Source organism: Coturnix japonica, chromosome 6 (genome assembly GCF_054131305.1).
Source record: "Coturnix japonica strain WE chromosome 6, WE-NBRP24, whole genome shotgun sequence".
NCBI classification, from domain to species: domain Eukaryota; kingdom Metazoa; phylum Chordata; class Aves; order Galliformes; family Phasianidae; genus Coturnix; species Coturnix japonica.
This window is the reverse complement of record NC_140668.1, coordinates 37694736-37700735: the sequence shown is the minus strand read 5'-3', so window position 1 is coordinate 37700735 and position 6000 is coordinate 37694736.

Here is a 6000-nt window from a genome sequence, read left to right as displayed (position 1 = left end):
TCAGCTGGCCTCTGAGGCAAGCTTCTGTCTCACCCCATCCTTTCCACTGCTCTGCTTGGATGCAAACACAATTTCTGTGTAGGAAGAATTCCTTCACATCCAGGAAATGTGCACTCTATGAGACTGTCTTTAAATAATATATATATATATATATACATACACACACACATGCATATATTTTCTTGTTCTACCTATTTTAGTCCCCCAGGACTGGAACTAGTCCCTTATTTTCCATATGGAGATGTAAGGGTGGCATGTGTACATTTGCAATGGTCAGAGCAGCTGTGTGAAGCTCCTGGAGTCAGGCTTCTTGTGTGTTAGAACCAAACCCTGCAGGTTCAATTCATAGACTCTGGAAATGAACCAACAGCTGACGATCCCCAGGCTTGTTTTAAATGGAGGAAGGTGGCTGTCAGGGAAGAATTTGACCTGCTAAGGTCTGGATACAGCTGGGACATGCAGAGAGGCTGAAAAGCTGTAAGTCTGGGACCTACACTGTGATGGCTGCAGAGCCAAAATGTCCCATTGCTGGGGTCATAAGCAAACAGGGACTGTCTGTGCGGGTGGATGGTAAAATCTATTTGCTTCCCAAGTCACAAGCCCTGGAATTTTCTTCTGATGTCTATAAGAAGAAAGATGAACAGAAAATAGATTTGCAAAGTGGGGAAAAAGGTGGGATTTATATATATATATTTAAAAAATCCAACAGTTTTCTTCAAACACGTAAGTGCCCATTAAGTTTAAAAAAAAACTTTCCATTACTAATTTCAGTTAATTACCGTCTTAAATAAATACAAATGTTGGTTACCACGATCAAAGGCTGGGCCTTCAAACTAAGGCAAATTCTCTTGAAGTCACAGATTTGGAAAAGGGCCTAAACACACAGCGTGGAGCTGGTGATGCAAAAGGGCTGGGAAGGTGAGCATCACAAGAGCTGACACAGGAGGCAGACCTGGCCCCACACCTACACCTGGAACGTGGGCACACTCCCATGTTGTTTCCACCATCCAGATCCAGAAGAAATCACAGGGCTACCTGCCGGCTTCTGTTCATTTGGGTGCCTATGTTCCCATCTGGACTGTTAATTCTCTTCGTTTTGGCTCCTGCAAAGCCCAAGGTCAGAGTTAAATGCATGTGGCTGCTGCTGATCGATGACTAATTGGGGGTGAAAAGTCCTGCATCATGAGTTTTCCACACAAGAACCTAAATTCTCCACTCTGGCTTTAATTCTCTTTGAAGAAAGCCATTCAAAAAAACAGATTTCAGGGAGAATTGGTTGAGCAAAGGGAAACTAGAAAGCTGGCTGAATATTTATTTGTTGTATCTGTAGCAAGCAGTAAAAGGAGGGTGGAGGAGAGGAGGGGGGAACAGGAACACTCTGGGATGACTGGGAAATGCACAAGCCTTTATTTATCGACTTTGTTTACTTTAAAATGCATCCAACTGGAAGGGTAGGTGCAGACATAAAAACTAAAATAGAAAACATCCTGGGCCAGGCTCTTGGAGGATGTAAATTGGCAAGGGAGTTCCCATGGCTTCCAGCAAAACCTGCCACATTTACACCACCTGCATTCAGTTTCTCCCAGTTTAAAAAGAAAAAAGAATAAGGAAAAAAGCCTGCTCTACCTCTGCAGTTCGTTTTGCAAGGAGATGGAGGAAGGGACAAAGAGAAGAGGTCTCTGAGGTACCTGTGAGGAAAACCATTCGGGGCACAGCGAGTCTGAATGAGAGCAGAAATGAAGGGGAAGTCAGTGCAGGTCAAGGAGCGCAGGTGGGATCCAGATACAAGCAGTGCTGTGAGGCACTGAGCTGTGCTCAGCTTGCTGCTGTTCCTGGGTGGTCCGAAGGTGTAGTCCCATTGAGGGCTGGTTGCTGTAAACCAAGCCTTTGCCTCATGGACCTGCCATGGAGTTGAGGGAAGCAAGTTCAAGTGGGGTCACCAGGAAGAATACGTCCATTGAGTGGTAACAATGCATAAAAATTAGCAACAGACCATGAAATTCAGCCTCAGTCTGCTTAAAATGCTGGAAATGTGGGGGAAAAAATAAAAGATAAAGAACAGTTTTACGTCAGGTACCCAAAATCTGATATTGATACTTTTTTGAATGCTATTTATTAATAGAGTTAAGCCCATTTTTCCTTAATTAACCCCATGCCTAAGCATCAGGATATCTGGATCAGACAGTGATAGAGTTCAGAGGGGCAGCCAAAATGCACCCAAATCCCTGGCAGCAAGATTGGAGTGACCACAAACGTTCAGCTCTGCAGTGGCAAATACATTTTCCCTCATCTCAAGTGGTCTCTGGGCAGACTGGAGGTGAAGAAAAGCTGTTTTCTGCTGGAGCCTGGATTGCAAATCATGGTTGGGTCCTATCTGAGCATTTCCATTGGTTATAAACACTTTGCTTTTCTCCTAGCTAGAATTTTTCAGTTGCTCGGGGTTTCTGCAGAGATTTGCATAGGGGACAAGTTGTTCTTTTTGGATTAAGCCATCTTCCATATATGTTACTGGCTGTGGAGTATTTTGATTTAGACACCCAAATAGCCCTTTCCCAAATGAAGCCTCTCTAGTTTATCAGTAGGGAAATCAAAGCTGAAACACTTCAAGCTGAACAGAAGATGCAAAGAATAGAATATTTATTTTGCAGAGAAAGCTCAGGCAGAATTAAGCTCAGTGCACATTTGATTAATTTTGCCTGCTTAATGCACCTTCATGAGCTGGAGATAAGAGCCAGCCGACAGCGCTTGCAATAATACAGTCACAGAAAAATACCCCAGTGAACTCTCTCTGAGATAACATCTTCAATAATCTTTCCGGTGTAAAATAAACAGCCAGAAAGGAAAACAGGAATGGATCCAAATATTCGTGTCTCCCTGGCAGTTGTGTTTCTGGGAGTGGAATGGTTCTGGATGGAGGATCCTACATATGGCTTAGTTAATGGGTCGTGATAGGAGTGAAAACCTTCCTAAAGAGGAATTTAAAAACGAGGGCTCAAAGAAGAGCCTTTCTTGTCATAATTTATGGGCTGAATGCTTGCTTAAGGAGTGCAAATAATCCTTAGCAGACACGACAGCCATTGACATCTATGAGAGCAGGCATTGCAACAAGAGCTGGGTTTGATCTGCCAAAAGATACTAGAGGAAGGTGGCTGCATGTGGTACTGCCTCTAAGGAAACTATTAGCTGAGAAAGCAAGTCACATTTCTCTAATTGTATTAGTATTGGCCAAATCTGGGAGTTCTCACCTAGACTTTATTTGGCCACATTTTTTCTTGAAGTCGGTTGGAATTTGCTTGAGGTAGGGGTTCTGTGATGGCTGAAAAGTGTCTTCAGGACCAAAACCCACTGTCCATTCTTTCATCAGAAGTCCTGATTAAGTGTCAAGAGGCCTCTGCCAGAGAATTTATGGACGTGTGTAGTACATGGGATTGTGAAGACACAGAACCAATGTAGCTGACAGTGAACAATATTTCCTCTTGTATCTGAGCACTATTAGATGAAGAAAAGAAAACAGAACCATACCTGGAAACCTGAAACAGAAGCAAAAATGATATGCAGGCATTTCTGAGTCTGTGATATTCTCAGCACCCTCAACAATTCCCTATAAACTGGACCTGAGATAAGACTATATTCATTCCTGGTGGAGTAAAATGGTTGAAGCAGTTTCAACTCCTTTGAGCCATGCTACTTACACCGTTTCTATGCTTGACCTAAACAGCTGCTTGATGTCTTATATTTAGTATTTATACATACTCTTCTTTCATCTTTTTTTTTTTCATTTTCCCACTGATTTTTATTATAAAGTCATGTATATTTACACATAAGCATATGTATTTTGATATAGAAAGCTAAAACGCTGTTTTAGATTCATTATTTTAAATGATTGAAGCTTGTTCAAGTAAACTGAGCTTTTCTTTTTTTGTCTATGGAAAACCATAAGAAATTAAGAAAATATCCTTACCTTTAAGTTTACGTACATTAAGATTTGAATGTTGGTTGTGTTGAGTCAGGGCCTGAACTTCTGATTGAACACCTCTTTTTTAGTGCCTCTTTACCATGCCGGTCTTTTTGTCATCACACCTTTGTTGCAAGGCCTTTTCTACTGTATGGATCTGCTCAATTGCTACAAGTGTGTAGGAACATATATACAATGCATGTGTGTTTGCGCATGTGTATGTGTGTGAGAATGAAGAATAGCCTTGAGCAGACTGGGAATTTCCCAGCAGTAGGAGAGATAGACCATTTTTCTTAAGATTTTTTTTATTGGGATCCTTTTTGGGGCTAAGGTGTGAAAATTGGCAGCTCGTTGTGTTTTCTGACAGACTGTTGAGGATTGGGTAATTAGAAATCAGCTCTGATTCCAAGTCAAACAAGCTGAGGCCATGAAGTCTTCATAGGATGTTTGTCTGAAACATTTCAGTGAGCACTAATATGTTCAGAAAGAACAATATTGTTAACCCGTGTTCACAGGTCCGATACAGCACTTGTTATAAAGCAAAACTGGTATAAAATTTGTTTTATGTGAGTGATCAGTCTTCACGATCCTTCCAGCCAGGAAATAGAGACCAAATCTTATGGTCTGTTTGTTATTTGTGTAAGTGCTCACACCGATTTAAGTGCAAGAGTTAGCTTTTTAGCTACCTTCTGATGGTTTATTCAGCTTCCCAGCTGGGGTGTTTAAGGTCAAAGGATTTCCCAAAGGTCACAGCATTCAGTGATGCATCAGTCCCCATAGAAGCCCCCCCACTCTCCATCTCTTGTCACTCAACTGGCTCCTCTGTTCTCTAACAAGCTCCACACCGGTGAGGCTGAGGACAGAATTTTGGACTCATTTTCCTCAGCCTTATTAATTTCAAAGCACTCTTCTGTTAAACACACACTTCAGGCTTCATGAGTCCACATTCTGGCTTGAGGGATGTGGTAGACCTGAAATAAGTTTCCCTAAAGACACAGTAGAAGCTTCATAACTCAAATTGTTCAGAATTGGGTCTGACAAAGCACCGACGAATATGTCGGTGTGAACAGAGTTCTTTTGGCAGAAGATGTCAGATCACAGGACTTAATGTGCAACATGCTCTCACGTATGTGTACTCAACATGCAAACCACTGCAAATGTCTGTGAGGCATCAGCACACGAGCTGTGATATGGTAGCAATTTCCTTGTTGTGTTTTTCTGTTGTTGTTGCCTTTTTTTCAAGCACATTTGGAAAATATAAGTGAGAAAATGCAAGCACAAAGTACTTAAATTTTACACTGATTTTTATCAGTGCAACACAAAGTGGTCCTTGGATTGTATGTTATGCAAAGGTCGGATTGATTGTGAGTGTAGGTTGAAAGATGCTGAAAAGCACTGTAGGAGAGGATGGAAATGAAAGCTAGGTTGAGAGAAGCCTTCTTCTCAGGTTCTGCACTGGGAGCAATGTCAAAATAATCAGTTGGTTGGGCTAGTGTCAGTTCTGGTTTGTGTCTTACTGAGATGCTGGGAATAATACTACATCTTTGGGATCCAAGAGCTGTGCTTTCTTCCCACCACAGTTGCTTTGACATCTTTGTCACTTACGTGGCTTCTTGTGTCTATGCCATTCTAAAACCAGGAACGTTAACATGGTTCTCATTGTTCTTCTGTTTTGAAGGCTGTCTAAGATGTGTAAGTTGTTGGCAAATGCTGTCCTGCTGGGAGGCCTCTTCCAATCATACTGCCTAAACAGCTGCTGCATCACAGTCCTTAGGTATTATGAAGGGTATTGGCTGTGAAGTTTGAAATGGAAGTCTGAATTTGGTGCATAATGTCTACTATGGAAAGTAGGATTACTGTGTAAAAGAGCATTGATAATTCTGTACCATTATGGAGCTTTTCTACAAAGGACAGAATAACAATATCATGGGTTGTGGGGTCTATTTGGATTCATAGTGGCAAGATAGAGGGGATTATTCTGAATTGTTTTAAGGATGAGACAAGAATTTGAGGGGGGAAAAAGCAAAGAGGGTAATTCTTTGTCT